At 36.8% G+C, this 17,092-nt stretch overlaps 1 protein-coding gene across 2 annotated transcripts in view; it reads left to right on the top strand.

Annotated features, from left to right (window-relative positions):
* The window catches only part of LOC128029012 (roundabout homolog 1), a 236,621-nt gene that overhangs the window by 31,522 nt on the left and 188,007 nt on the right, over positions 1–17,092 (top strand). The window lies entirely within an intron of this gene.

Below are 17,092 nucleotides of genomic sequence, written 5' to 3'. Positions count from 1 at the left end.
AATTTTAATGAATGTTGGTTGACGGTAGCCATAATTTAATTTAATTTAATTTAATTTAATTTAATTTAATTTAATTTAATTTAATTTAATTTAATTTAATTTAATTTAATTTAATTTAATTTAATTTAGAAAAATACTTATACTTTTATTTGGCAATTTGCAGTGTTACAAAAGATTTTTATTTCAAATAAATGTACATTATTATAACTCTTTATTAATTAAATAAACCCAAAATATGAAGCACCACAATTGTTTTCAACATTAAAAAAAGAAGAATTTTATATGTTTTATATTTTATTTTATTATTATTTTTGAGTGCCAAATCAGCATATTAGAATGACGTCTGAATGATCGTGTGACACCGGAGTAATGATGCTGAAAATTCAGCTTTGCATCACATGAATGAATTACATTTTGAAATATATTACAATAGAAAAACTTTTATTTTGTATTGTAATAATATTAAACAATTTTCAGATTTTTACTGTATTTTTTATCATATAAATGCAGTCTTGGTGAGCATAAGAGTCAGTCATTTTAAAAATTATTAAAAAATCATAAAAACTTTTGAACACTAGTGGAGCAATTCAAGCACAAATAAGGTTAGAATGTCAATGTCAATTATGAAAATGGCACTTCTGAAAATAATTGCACATACAGCATTGTAGAGATTCAACTCAAAGTTAGCAATTTTTCAATTTAAAACTGTGTGATTTGTTTCAGATGCAGATGTTTGAAGCTTGATTTAGGTAGAGGTGCTGTTTAAGTTGTTTAAATAGTCTCTAGCTCATGTTTAAGGTGTTTACTACAACGTTTCATTTTCATTTTCCATCCGGCGAAAGCATCTCAGAGCTGCTTTTACAGTTCCATACTAGTACACAGCTGTTTCTTAAACACACAAACATGGTGGATTAATCAGTGCTCTTATATTCAGAAGCATCCCCAGCTCTTTTAATTCTATACCAGAATCTATCCCGAAGAGTCTGAGTGTGTGTGTGTAATGTTAAGCATCTGTACACATGCTATCAAATATTGATGTGCATTGTGTCGGTATCTGTTTAATGAGCAGCTCAGGGGTTTGTTTAGTAGCCTGAAGGCTGGATGCTGTACTGATGCACAGAACTTGAGACCTTCCCATCAGCCCTCATCTCTTCTGATCCGTTCTTGGAGTTAATCTGGAGGGGTGCAGCTTTATGAGTCACGAGACTCGAGCGAGCTCTCCAGACCCATGCCGATGGCGGCTGGCTCTCTGCTTTCTCCCAAACGCTTGAGCTGCAAGCAGTGCTGCTGTTTCATATCGGCTTCTGTTTATTTCCTACAGAACGTGAGTGATATTGTGCCGTTCAGAGGCACAGGCTCATAATGTCTTTTAGGAAATGAAAAATAGAGTGTGAATCATCTGGCTTTATCAGCACTGTGCTGCTGCCTGGCCTTAATCCAATGTATCTCCACCTGAGGTTACATTTACTATTTCTTCTATAACTCTCTGGGAAAAATTTATTTTAAGTTCTTACAGATGTTTACTCGACCATTATATTTAGTAAACTTTGATTAAAAAGTTTTGATGAAATCATAGAATGAGATAATAGGATTGCAATTTTCTGAGTTTGGTGTAAAGATGTTTTATGTCCAAGGCCTTGATTTCTTTGTATTAAATGATGGACATGTACAAATTGTACAAAAATACCTTTTTATTAAGGGCTTTATCGTTAATTTTAACTACTTTTCAAATGCCTTTTATAGGTTTAATTGTGTTACGAGACTAAGACTTTCCATCTTAAACAGCATTATTCAAACAATGCTAAAATAATTAATAATACAACGAATTGATGAATATTGTTTACAATTTTAATGAATAAAATAACAAAAATATAAAAATACTATATTGAATGGAAAAAATTTTTTTTTTTACAGCATTTCTATTTTTTGTTTGTTGAAGTAAAATTGCTAAAAAAAAGTTTAAAAAAATTAATTGATAAAAATACTAAAGTATATATTAATAAATGCTATAATAGTATATAAATGATACTAAATAACAGCATATGAAAATCCATCAAAGAATATGAATTATTTGATCTGAAAGAGTGACAAGCTATTTTAATTTTAATGTGAAAATAATTTTACCAACCTTTGTCAGTGTTGACCGTCCCAGCATGGTGACATCATTTCCACCCATGCAATTTTACAGCTATTTTTTTTTTCAAAGGTAAATGTGCTTCCAGTAGTTACCAAGGAAACAGCAGCATTAGTGAAGCGAGATGAAATGAGACATGTGATGTGTCAAGACAACAAAGATAAATCTAGGTAAATATCAGCTGCACTAAATATTTCTTTAAAGTGTCACAGCACAGTCGAGCTGCAGTTTTTTCAGATTATGCAAAAGTGTAACAATGTTATGTATTTGTTATGTATTTGTTCGTATTTTAAGATGCATTAAAATAATTAGTCATTGCAAGACAAAGAAGTTGGCCATTTAAAAAAAAAAAATCCCATTTACATTTCTATTACCATAATTTCCATATTAAAATATATGGAGATGTACGTGGAAATGTAATTTGCTCATGTCATACATTTTTAGAATTCATGCATGCCTACTTTTTGACTTTGTTAATAGAGTAAAAAGTGTGTTTTAAGACTGTTTTCTCTTACAGGAGCCAGTGTGCGTATAGTTGAAGTAACCCCCTTGAAAATAATTCCTGCTGTTTACTCTCTCCTGTCTCCCTCGACTGTTACGTTTGAATAACAGCTTATGCATTTTGTGCTAAATTAATCTTATTGTTATCAATGTTGTCATCGCTTCTGTGGAGTCTCGGGACTCAGGTTGCCGTCTGAAAGATTATCTTGATTTGCAGTCGTACCTCTGCTGGTGTAGTCACCCGCAGAATCTTTAATTAAAAAAGATGTTCCCAGTGCGCAAAACACAAGTTTACTTGATCAATGACTCAAGTACAAACTCATTAAAATGCATCTCACCTTGTAGTTATATCTCATTTGTTATCTTATTGTCTCTCTCTTGCTCTCTCAACCCCACAAACGCTCACAAATAACCACAGATACTCTGGAGCAAAATTCAGCCACCCAATCAAACAGAAAGGTTTCTTATTGATCATTTTGTCCAGTGTGGTTTAATGATCGTCATATTGTAATTGATGGATTCTTGTGTGACACAAGATGAAGAAAGATACTTAGAACTAGTGATAAAATAATTGTGTTTGATTTGCTGATGATATGAAATGATAAAACATTGTGAATTTCACAATAATTTTAATGTGATTATTACACTATATATAATCTTAAATACATTGTAAAATAATGTACATTTTACAAGGAAATACTATTTCCAACTTTCTGTTTTAAATGTTTTATTGTTATGTGTTACTTGCCATTTTTATACTTATTTATAAAACGGATTGTTCCAGTCCTTGATTCTGATTGGTTGAGCTGCGTTCGAAGCTGTTGTAAATTACACTACAAACATACACCTTTTGTTTACTTCTGTGTGTTGCTCGGCAACCACTTTGTCGGAACCACAACTGTTTCTGAGGAACTACATTGTTTGGTGGAAGATATGGAATAACCATTTTATAAAAGCAATAAGCCCTGTGAAAGCCATGGTTTACAGTGATTTTATAACAGCTAACGGGGTTTTAACAGCACTCCTTAGCTGTTATAAAATAACTGTAAACCACGCTATCACAGGGCTTATTGCTTTATTAGGAAATTTACTAGAATATATATATAAAAAATAAATCCATCACCAGTTTTTGTTTTGTTTGTGTGTGTGTGTGTGTATTTACTTGTATTTAGCCTTGTTATATTAGTGTGTATAAACTGTTAAATGTTTCATTTAAAAAATAAAAACATGCAGAATCTAGATTTTAACTACTGGTGTTACAAATAATGGCTCCTCTAACTGAAAACAAACAAACAATCAGAAGCCATTGAGAGCACATACATAAACATTGAGATCTATTTTTAGTTATATATCCGCCAGCCCTATTTCATAGCCCTGTTATAACACACTTCTTGATTTGAACTTCAGCATGACATTGGTTTAATAGCGGCAGGGCTGATGAAGACAAAACTTTGCTGAAATGTTATTGGCTCGCATCCCAAATCAGAAGCTCTGAGGGATGTTGAGGATGAGAACTCCACACATCAGTGAGATGAATTTCTGCAGAGATGTCATCATAATCAGGCCCGTAGCCAGCTATGAGGGCACCGAGGTCCGGACCTCTGTAAATTTTTCATGTTCGAAAATAAAATTTGTTCTCTGATTGATTCATTTTCTACTAAACTCCTCATATGAATGTCTGCATGCATAATTCAGAATGTTTAGCGTCCGTGGAATGAAAAAAATAGCTTCGAGACGCTGCCGAAATGAACGAGTTTTTAGAGTGTTGTGAGTGAGAGCTCACGATATTCTGTTATCTCTAACACTAGTGCAAAGATCTGTAGAACAAGTAACTTAGGGTACAGAATGAAATGAAATACCCAAACACTAGCCATTAAGAAGTCTTATGCTAAGTCATTCAGTATAGTTAAACTCTTACAAATCATGTTATAAACATTCATAAGAGCACTAGACAAAGTTATCAGCTATATAATGGTGATAAATAAAAACAATAACAGCAATATGTATGGTTGCATGAATAGTAAACAACTGATAAAATTATCCACACCATAAATATAGTAAAGTAATGTCATGCAATATACAGGGTATGATTTAAAAATGAGCATCCCTCCAAAAACATCTACATTTCTGTCTCTTTTCAAGTGTTGGAGTATATAGTTGTATTTATATGGGTTATAATAGGACAATTCTATAATAAGGGGGTTATTATAGAAACCCACAGGACCTCACAAATTTTCAAAGCCTGGATACGGCCATGATCATAATACTTCAATTAAATTTGAGATCTGGTCTTTTTGCACACACCCAACACATGCATGTCAAGACGTGAATTTTATTGTGTGCCATTGTTACTTCACAGTAAAAAAAAAATCTGTTTGTCACATCTTTTAGACAAACACTTTAAAACACTTGTGTGACTACAATATCAGATTAATATTATAATTTATTTCGGTAAGTTGTGTTAATTGGCTCATCAATCTGCAGGGCTTGTCAGTTTGAATGTGAGTGACGCTTGTGACTTTCAGGCAGTAAATATGGCTTGTGAGACGTGTGTCATTATCAGATGGGCTCCGCATGCTTCTATCTGTCCTTCACATTAATGTCACGCTGTCATCTCACTGACGGGCCGCAGAGACACACACACACACACAGAGATGGAGAGATAACACAGGTCATCTGTTCTTTCCTGTGTGGTGTCACCAGTGCATTCAGAACTTCTGCCTATTATTGTTGTTTCTGTGCATCTGTGATTTACGTCACTTCGACTGAAAATATTTTAAAGGTTTTTAAATGTGTTTATGTTTTAACTTTATGGCATGGCTGACTCACAATGTTATTACAGTATCAATAGCTGTTTTTCTATTCAAAGCTATGAATATAACCCACACACAAAATTAGAATATAGCATAAAACATTTGTGAATAAAGCCGTGTTTCCATCCAAGGTGTTCCAGAGAATAAAATTGTAACTTCCTGGGAAGATTGCACACCCTATATTTATATTTAATTTTATATAATTTTATTTTGTTTTGTTGGTTTTAGTTTACTGTCATAACCCTGCTGTTTCTACAGGTGGTCTCATAAGGTCTGAGGGCCCACAAGATGGTTCATAATGATTAATAAAATCATTACTTCTGACAAAGATCTTTTTATGACAGATTTTACACTGTTGGTGGGCAATTTCATGGTCTCTCACAAGCCTATGTGTATGGCTTGCTTTATGGGATGACAGGGGAATTAGTTCACGTTTGTTAACCAATCCAGTGATTGATTCAGCTGAAATACCGTCAGACTGAGCTGATGGTTTGAATGTTGGCTCACTAATGAGGCAGAGAATCTTTAGAGCGACTCTATGATGTGAAATGTTCAATAAAACACGCTCTACTGAGGGTCTTTCGGCCCAGGACTTCAGCCTACACACTGAAAACCCTTACTGTATATTGCGCAGCATCTCAAATAGATGTATGTGTGTGTTCCCCTGTGTGTGTAATGTTTCAGATTTTGAAATCTAGTATGAAATGCTGATGTGCTTTTAAAATTAAATTAAATTAAATGTATGCATTTAGCAGACGCTTTTATCCAAAGTGACTTACAGTGCATTCAGGCTATCAATTTTTACATATCATGTGTTCCAGGGGAAGAGAACCCCCAACCTTGCGCTGGCTTGCTTGCTAGCGCAGTGCTCTACCAGTTGAGCTACAGGAACACAACATTTTTATTTTTAAAAGAATATAAACAAAAGCTTCAGTTTATGTTTAGGCCTGTGTCGATTAGTTTCTCCTGCTAAGTTTTGTTGTTCCATAAACTAGTATTGTAACACCTATGCATACAGTACAGACACACTCATTATGCACACACAAGCACACAAGCCTGTGAAAATGCGCATACACTACATGCGTCATACATATGTAAATGTGTACACACTTATATATGAATGCACACACACACACTCAACAAGCTCAGATATACATAAAAATGTTGCAAAATCATGTGCACACAAAGGTTATTGCTTTTTCAGATTAGTTTTATTTTAATACTAATGTAAATTTTTTTGCTACGTTTTTGCAGTGGTTTTGGTAGTTGCAGTTCTCTGGAAATATGTCTAGTGCATTTTGATGTATTTTAGAATAAGTTTTCATTTGAGTATTTACAGCTAATTAATCAGATCAATGACAATTGGATTTATTTATTAATTTAAAATACGGTTACTTAACATAAAAATTTACATTAAACACATTTGAGTTAAACATTTATTTTAACTACATTAAAATGTAGTTTATTTTAGTTTCCTTTTTACTTGATGATGCTGGATTTTTTACGTAAGGGTTTTTTTTTTTTTTTTTTTTACGTCACTGAATAAGGATTCCTGAAATATCACTTCTGTCTCTGTGGCAGTGCTAGGCTCTATGAACTAAAATTTTTATGTCAATCATTTTGCAAGTTCACAGGGAATCACAGATATGAGAAGCAGGAAGCTGTATGCATTTGTTTGATGTATAAGTCGGTTTATGCTTGAATCTCTGATTCAGCAGCATCTTTGTAGGGCAGGGTTATAGAAAAGGGTTGTGAAACTTGGTGTTTTAATTTGTTTAAAATTAAAAACCTATATTTAAATGTTATATATTGCGATGTATATTCATATTTCATTTAAATATTTTATTGTATTTTATGTTTTATTATGCACACATGCAGACTGTGGTGTATTGTCATGTATGAAGACTCTTCACACTCACAGATGCTCTTTCCATCGTCCCGGTGTTGCTGTAGTATCAGATGAACTGTGTGGGGTGGTGCTGGGGGTGTTGTGGATGTCAGTCATTGACTGGCCCATTGAATCTTTCAGCCCACGTGGAGCTTCGATCTGTATGGATTGTGTGTAGGCTGAAGGGTGAAGAACTACAGACTTTTGTAATTCTGATCATTAATCACGCTGTCACCAGGGTCCGGGGTGTCATCCTGTCCAGCTCGCCACACACTCACACACAGGTGTTATCCAGCTAAACTTCCGCCGACACTCTCTTTCTCTTTGGCAGAACATCTCTCTGTCCTTTTTGGCAGACCACACACATAAGCCTCATCACTTCATCTGTCCTTGGTGTAGCTCAGATAGTGAACAGAGGAGGGCCGGTCACCCTATAGCAAACTGACAACTCTGAGTGGATGCCACTTAATGCTGTCCACAAGAAAAAATATATACTATAGGGCAGACAGACTTTTATGGATAGTGCATCCTAAAATAAATTACAATTATGACATCATTTACTCATTTTCATGTTGTGACTAATTTTCTTTTATGGAAAACAAGGAACCAGGGTTACATACGTAACCTTAGACGTTCCTCTTCAGGAACTCGAGCTGCGTCGAGAACGTTTGGGGAACGGGAATGCCCACACCGCCAGACTTTCAAATCTCTGCCTAGTGTGGAAGAGCACAGCTAAAGCAAAAGAAGGAGACAGGAACCTGACAGTAATCGGGGACAACCTGTCCAATGGCCAACTTCAGAAGGAGTGAGTCTTGACCCCCAAAAGAGGGGAGATCAGAGGACTCGAGGCTTAGGATAGCATCCTGATCACCGCTTAGCATTAGCTTCTTCTGGCTGGAGGCCTCAGCTTCAGCGCACCATGGAGGAAAGATGTAACCAGAGGGTCTCTGCCCACTAACTGGCCACCGAGAGGGGCACGGTAGGCCGCCATGGCCACCACATAGACCTTCAGGGTGGAGTGGGTCAACCCTGCGGAAAGCCTCCATTGGACTGATTACACACGTTATTCAGAAACGTCACGCTGGAGGCGTTCCCTGAACAAAATGTAGTATATTCTGATATTGTTGCCCCAGCAACTGAATAGTTCATAAAAAATAGGGCCCAAATGTTAATATTTAAGGAATTTTCCATATAGATTATTCACAGGTGTTTTCCTTATATTTTGAATTGCACATTTTGTTGTTTTTAGACTTAAACAGATGTCTGTAAATTCAACCGATAATGTCCTGGCAGAAAATTGCCAATACCTTTTCCATTTTTTTTTTTTTTTTTTTTTACAGAATTGTTTCTTACAGGTTACTATATTAATTCATTGTATGTAGAATTTTCATTCTATATCAAGTCATTAGAATTAGAATATATTGGTCCACCAAATTCACTCTTGCCATTTTTTAAAGCTGAAGTATCTGGCTCATGCAAGAATCTATTTGTCTTTATTTACATGTGAATCACAGAGTTTTCATTTTTGGATGAACTGCAAGTTCATCTAATCATTGTGGCTGTGTTGGTTAAAGTGAGAGTTATTAGTCAGTTTTTTTGCTGAGATGGTCATGTGACCAGCGTATTGCGCTATTGTGCATTAATTGGAACTGTTAGCCAGCATGGTATTTTGGCATGTGTTTGCACTTTAGATGGAGGTTTTTTTTGTCTGTGAGTACATGTGTGTAAGTGTGTGTAGGCCTCAACAGCTGTTTTGAGGCAAAGTGCAGCACATCTTCACCCTGACGCAGAAAATGCTGACGGTGCACGTGTCATGAAGTCAAGGTTACACGTCTGTGTGTGTTGGCATCACCCGTTTTTCAAGCAGAACATTATTTATTTATTCCACCTATTTATTTGTCTAATAGGTTTTCATTCCTCTGTGATGACCCAGTGATTGTCTGGAATTCCTCAGAGACTATGAGATCAATAAGTAGACAGAAGACAAAGACAAGGGCTGTGTGATACGTCTTGACTCAGTACAGATGTGTGTGTGTGTGTGTGTGTGTGTGTTTTCATGTAATCATTGTTTAGTTTTTGCTTTTACCCAGAAGAAAATTGGATTTCTCTGATGTTTCTGTCTCATAACTCAGAAAACTTAATTGAGAATTCTTAGTTTTGTTTCAAGTATTGACTTATAGGAATAGTTCACCAACCCCCAACCAAAAAGAAAGAATCACTGTTGCCGTCACTGTTGTTCTTCCAAACCTGCATTGAATTTCTTCTGTATAACATGAATATATTTTAAAGTCCATTTCAAACATTTTTGTCAATAAAAGTAAATGGGATCCAAAATGACATGAGATAATTTCATACTGAGATCTTTGAAATTTGATTTCTGATTCTGATATATTTTCAAATCTTTTCAAAACAGTTTCAGATGTCTCTTCAGTAGCTCTAGGTTAGACATATGACATTATCTGTTTTCAGTAGATAACTACCTTTCTTTTTTCTTTTTCTGTTGTTGAAAGAAATCAATACTTTTCTCATTAACCAAATGATCAAAAGACTGACTCAGCACAACAGTTTTTAACTGATAATAACAAGAAATGTTTCTTGAGCAGCAAATCAGCATATTAGAAAGATTTCTGAGGATCATGTGACTTTGAAAGCATGGAGTAATGATCCTGAAAAATCAGATTTGCTGTGACAAAAATAAATTACATTTTAAAATATATTTGAACAGAAAATAGTTATTTTAAATGTTAATAATAGTTCATAATTTTACTGTTGTTACTGTATTTTTGTCAAATAATTGCATCCTTGGTGAGCAGAAGAGACTTCTTTCAAAAACCAGAAATCTCACAGTACACCTTTAATGTTATTGCTGTCTAAAATAAACAACTGAGATATTTTAGAGATCTCATTTATGGTTTTCTTTCCTCCGGGTAACTCTCTTTTTCATACTCTCATTTACAGACTGATGTGTGAATAGATGTTCTAGACCCTTACACACTTCTCACTCTGTCATGCTCTTATCACATCTTCATTTCTCTGCTGACAAGTGTTTCTCTTCCAATCTCTGACATCACCAGTGTACGAGTCTCATCCCTACTCAAAGCGCTTCTGAGAATTTGGCCATTCTGTATTGATTCCCCATCAATCAGTGGGCCACTTTGGGGTTCGGCCCAAAAGAATAATCCCTGTGTGTTGAGGGCCAGAATAAGAAGTGAAATTGATGGCAGAGAGGGATCGATTGTCTAGTGCTGGTCTTTGTCCACGCTCGTCTGTAGATCCCCTAGCATCAGGAACCCGTAATGAATCCCTGTTCTGAGAATTTCAATATTGATGAAGATGTTTCTGCTGACAGTGGATTTGACACTTGTACGAAGCATATAGCGTTTTATATGTCAAATTTATAGTGGAATACAAAATTATGCATTTAAAATGGTGCATTTAAAATCTTTTTAATGTAATAATCAAAATACCATAGTAATATATTTGCATAAAAACAGATCAACCCATGCATGTCTCAACATCTGAGCATGCCTTTATGAGTTCATCTATCATTATACTGATATTAGAGACTATAACCAACAGGTGGCAAAGTGTGGTGGTCTCACACAAAAGTGTAGCACTCTACCTAATGGGATCTGTTGGGAAAGTGGAACTAATGGGTAAATTTAGTGCCATGCAAGGCCTTGCTAGTGTATTTGGTGCAGCATACTCTCTAGGAATCAGCAATAAGTAAAACGCAAGTCAAGCTCTATTGACCACATCTGCAATTACCACAGAAATGAATCATACAAAATGTGTTTACAATAACACACTTCCAATGGAAGTCATTTTTTGTACTAGCGGGAACTATTTTCATCCTTAAATGCTGTCGATAGAGCTTAACTTGTATTTAACCCAGAATATTGCTCATTTTAATGCTGAGGTGGTGTATTTCACATCATACTTTACTCTGTTAGACTTGTACAATTAGACTTGACAGCTAATTTAATCTGGATCCAGTGTGCTGATACAGACCTTGGTCCAAAGCTGACACATGCGATGATTAACCGCCAGCGGTCCGCAGCCCCAGACAGACAGCGGGCTTTTAGTGTATTAACACACATTAGCACGTTCCTCAATACAAAGTCTTACTTCAGCCCTGAGCTGCCAGCAACACAAATTGAGCAGAGTTTTTTAAAACGACTGACCTGCCGATTCAGCGAGTGAATTATGGGCAATTTTATTACCTCACAGGCCTTTCAAACAATGCAGATACCATTTTGGTCTAGAAGAATTAAGCTAATCGAATGGGACCACTAGCTGGGGGGTGTCAAGAAGACAAACGGATACAGAAATTTAAGCCAGGTCCATTTCCGCATGGAAATGGTATCTAGAGACATCTCATAAGACCTTTAGCTCAAAAATAATGATCACCTCAGTTTTAAAGGCGGAGACTTAGAGACTTTCTCCATTTTTAAAATGAAGCCAATTATCCAGCCTTAAACCACCGTCTGACCCGGGTCTTTCAGTTAAGCATGTGCTCGTACCAGTGTCATGGGTACCCAATTAAGCTAGCCGGGGGAGACAGGTCCTCACTGCTGCTCTCTCGCTCCCTTGCTTCCCCATTACGGAGTAAAAAAGTCTGAGAGGAGGATGCCTCAGGTGGACTGACCTCCCGACCTGGTGAGGAAGGGGAGCAGTGCTTTCATGAGCCCTAGAGCCTACAAGTACCTGCGGGTTTTGAATTGAGTGTGTGTGAGAGAGAGGAAGATTAAGAGAGGTAAAGAAATAGAGAGAGACAATTCACCAGGGAGGAAGCGAGAGAGAGAGAGAAAAAAAGAGGCCAATTCAGTGACTTTAGTTTCCCTATTTTTATGTTTATCGAGTGCACACTTGCACATTTATCAGTGCATTGTCACTTACACTTTTATCTAGATTGCTATGTCAAATATCAGTGGCCAAATACACTCTAAAATGATTTGTTAGGGACTACCACATTTAAATGCATGAGAGAATACACTGTAAACTATTCATTAGCTCCAGATTCCAAAAATAACATCTAGTATCATATCTAGTTTATAATTCATCTATAGTTTTGGCAAATGTTATCTTGCAAGTTGGCGTTGGTTGATCATATCTTTATCTTTCCTCCATGCAACGCAAACACAGCATGGGCAGTGATGTCCGATTTGCAACCAAATGGTTCTTCTTAGCCATAAAGTTTCATGAAACCACCTCAAACCTGTTTGTGAGTGAACAGTTTAATCATTCAATAACAAGTTCACAAATGACTCCCTAATTGAACTTAAGTCATTTTCAATTTTTGTTCAATTCGAAATAAACCGGGAATCGTTACAGTGATATATACGTTAAATTTGTGAGACTTTGTGTACATTTGTGTTCAAATGACAATGTGTGATTAAAGATACAGTCACAATAAAATTATGTTGAGTGAAATGAATTCTATACTAATAATAATAACATTTAAAATATGATTTAATCTATATTTTATTGATTAGTTTTTAAACATATGAGGTCCAATGGCTTGAACAGGACTAAAAATTATTTAGATTTGAAAGAACCCTTAAACTTAAGTATGAGCAATAAAATAGGGATTCCTTAGCAAAACCAATTAATAATACTGAATAATGTTCTTTTGTCTGTGTCTAACATCGCAGCAATGATTATTTTATTTTATACTGTGCCCAGTGCAACAGTAAAATGAGCAATAAGGAGCCTTTATGGCTAATTTAAGGTGTTGTGTACAGCCCTGTTGTTTTCTTAAAGAAACAGAACGCATATAAAACCTTTGGCAGTCATAAAACTCTGTGACTTTATTTTATTTTTGTAAAAATAGCTTCTATGAGAGATCCTACAGTGGGTCTTAACAGAACCTATATGCACATGGTACATGGAGCATGAAGGGTGCAATTCTTGCACACAGAGTTCATCCGTGGCCATAAAATCATATGGTGTGATAAATCCTCCTCTTCCGCAGCATCGCCTACATGCTTACTCAGTGCTTTTGATCACCCGTGGTCCAACTGTCCTTTTCCCTGCTCTCCTTCTCTCTCTATCTTAGACTCTTTGTCTCTCTCTCTTTCTCCTGGGCCGTCTCTCCATCTGGAAGGATGGCAAACAAGGGCTGGACCTCCACCCCCCATCTGCCTTTCTGGCCAGAGTTTGTTCAGTAAACTCAGAACTAACCATGTAAACAGAGGGCAGCACATCCGATGGTGGACATCTGTCCAGATGAGCCCAGTGGAGACAGCTGTTGTGTGTTTACTGTTGAGAGTTCTTTTTTCTTCCAGGTGCAGACCCTCCACCCTGGTGCAGACCCTCCCTCAAGGACAGGGCTGCTCAATCTTACTGACCTTGATGTGCGCCTAGAGATTTTTTGTAGCTTTTTTAAGGTTGATCGTTGTGAAACATTCATGAGAGCTATAAAGAGCAGAGCAGACGACTCCATATGCCAGGGATAGGCAACACCGGTCCTGGAGGGCCACTATCCTGCAGAGTTTAGCTTCAACCCTCATAAAAACTCACCTGCCTTTATCTATCTAGTAATCCTGAAAACACTTATTGCCTTGGTCAGGTGTGTTTAATTAGGGTTGGAGCTAAACTCTGCAGAACAGTGGCCCTCCAGGACAGGAGTTGCCTATTCCTGCCATATGCTTTCGAATCACCTTCACGTGTTTGTTCGTTCGTTTGACTTTGTTTTTTTTTTTGGATCAAGTCAATCGAACAAACAAACACGTGCACATATTTGCATCGCTTTGATCGTTCCCTCTAGATCTCACCTTCTCACACGCAGCCCCACGATTGGTTGATTATGTGCAATACCTGCATGTTATTGGTTTAACTGGTCTGGATGTTTTAGGCAATATTAAAATCCTGGCCAGGACGTGTCCCGTATGAACGGTGCATATTGCCACCCTAAATAACAAGGACTTATAACTTATAAAATATCCAAATATATTTGATATAAAATAAAATATAAAATATAAAATGGCAATTGAACAGGTGTACACTTTATACCGACCGGACACTTTATTAGGTATTCCTTTTCAATTGCTTGGTAACACAAATTGCTAATCAGCCAATCACAGGGCATCAACTGCATTTAGGCATCTAGATGTGGTGAAGACGACTTGCTGAAGTTCAAACCGAGCGTCAGAATGGGGAAGAAATGGGATTTAAGTCTTGATTTCTGCTGCAACCTTCAGATGGAAGGGTCAGAATTTGGCCTAAAGAACATGAAAGCATGGATCCATCCTGTCTTGTCTCAATGGTTCAGGCAGCTGCTAATGGTGTAATGTGTGTGGGATATTTTCTTGTCACACTTTGGGCCCCTTAGTACCAATTGAGCATTGTTTAAATGCCACAGCCTACCTGAGTATTGTTGCTGACCATGTCCATTACTTTATGAACACAGTGTACCCATCTTCTGATGGCTACTTCCAGCAGGATAATGCACCATGTCACAAAGCTCAAATTATCTCAGATTAGTTTCTTGAACATGACAATGAGTTCACTGTACTCAAATGGCCTCCACAGTCACCAGATCTCTATACAATAGAGCAGCTTTGGGATGTGGTGGACAGACAGACATTATTTTGTTGACATTGTGACAGAAGAATCCAAGAAAAAGCTCAAGGTTTAGACAAAGTCTCTAAAATGAGGTGAGACTGGAGGAAATTATCATAAAGAGTGCTTGTGACCGCGCACCCGCTCAAATAGATTCAGAATCTCAGGCAGACTGATAAAATCAACAGCGGCATTCTGTATTCTGTGAATGCGGAGGACAAAATCAGCTATAAATATGGATGTCCAACAATCTTTTCTTACCCTCTCCCAAAGACAAAAAAAAAATCCTATTCAGCAAGCTGTGAAGTACAACATTAAAACTAGAAACAGGAGCCTCCAGCCGCGATTAAGCTTCGGCTGAACCATAACCTGCTAATTGTGTTGGACAACTGCGGCCCCATGATGATGATCCAGGGTCGCGTTAGTGAGAGGATGACATGTTTGAGGCAATGAACCAAAAGTCCAAAAAATTAGATGATTCTTGGACACCTTCCTGCGCGTCTGGTCCTCTGGACGGTTAGTCAAACCGTAACTGAGCAATTCATTAATGAGGACGCTGAGAGGAATTGGATTCACGCTTGAACAAACAGCCAGCAAACACAACGAGGCTCAGAGACGACGACCCTGCTGCATTTACATAATTTCGAGTTTGGGTTCCGGAATGGTATGATAAAAGTGTCATTAGGTCTTGTGTGACGAATTCGCGAGCGTGAAGATGAATTCTCTGTCGCCTTCCTTTCCACTAATATGCCATAAGACCTAACGTAATGAGTTCAGCTTTCCTATGGTTAATATACCCGTCTAGCCGTATTGTCCCCCAAAAGACATACCAGTGTTAGTTGTTATTTACAGTATGACCTGCCGTCCCCAGTGTCCTCTCATGTTATAGAATATATGAAGTTTATGAGCTAGAAGAGATCGATAATTTAGCACAGAGAAAGAGATATTGGTAATAGAAGCTCTGCTTTAAGGAAAATCCTTCAGTGTGATATTTTGATTTTTTTTTATCGCTCCCATATTGTTTTGACAACAAAAAATAATGAAAATGTTGGAAAGAACAACCAAAAGTTCTTTCAAGAGACATCCTCTATGTCTTTAGGTACAGATGATCTGAAAGTTAATGTAATTGCAGCGTTCATGTGCTGTGGCTCTTTCTTATGCAGCGCAGCATCTCACTTTTTGCTGCAGGGAAACTTCCTGTTTTATTTGAAGTGTCTCAGAATAAACCTCTCGTTTGCTAAAATACTCAAAGTGTCTGATTCATGCAACCATATGTTTCAGATATGATCCCACCAAGACCACGAATACCAATGTTTCTTCAATTATAGGCATGTTTATGTCCCAGGGTCTGATTCTGTTAAAACTGGCACATTTAAATAGTTTCTTTGAGGTACATTAAAGGTCTAATTAAAATTCTTGGAATTCTTGGAAGACATAACCACCTTATTTATTGTGTGAAGTGCAGTATATTTATTTACTTATACATTTTCACACATGCATCCTAAATACACAAAGTTAAAGTAGTTGTTGTGTGTAGTTATGATGCATACATTTCAGACAAGGAAGTATGATTAATTTCCACCACCAATGGTATGAATGGTGATTTGATATGTGATGCAGTTTACATTTATTGATACATAGAAAATGACTGAATTCTCCTGTGATGGATCTATATCCACTTTTGGACACTGTTAGTGAAAATATGCGAATCTGAAAACTGTGTTTATTTTCTAACTGTCCATAGGGTCGAAAGTGCCAGTGGCTGGAGAAACACCCGTGCATGCACTAATCCTTGTGTTACACCAAATTCGCTGTGACTTTTTTCTGGCAGATCATACCCTATTTTGATTTATCTGGCTTACACAAGTAGCATTGTCCACAGTTTTGATCTACAGCCCCAGAAATCTAATGAAACAACAATGGCACAAAAAAAACCCTGCCATAATTCCCCTGAATAACACACATTGGTCCTTCTATATCTGTACAGCAAATGTCATCTGGGCAGAGAGCTGTTCCATTCGTCAGTGGAAATGGCCCTAAAGACTACATCTAATGTACATTCAAGTGCAGTTTATTCTTCTTGCAACAGGGACGCAATGACACTTCCAACATCCAATCCGATTATTAAAATGGCTCCTCAAGCCACTCGTGTGTGGCGTCTTTTTTTTTTTTCTCGATTACTGTCGTATCTAA

The sequence above is a fragment of the Carassius gibelio genome, chromosome A15, assembly GCF_023724105.1.
Source record: "Carassius gibelio isolate Cgi1373 ecotype wild population from Czech Republic chromosome A15, carGib1.2-hapl.c, whole genome shotgun sequence".
Classification (NCBI taxonomy): domain Eukaryota; kingdom Metazoa; phylum Chordata; class Actinopteri; order Cypriniformes; family Cyprinidae; genus Carassius; species Carassius gibelio.
The sequence above is the reverse complement of the archived record's forward strand: the minus strand, read 5'-3'. Positions and strand labels throughout refer to the sequence as shown.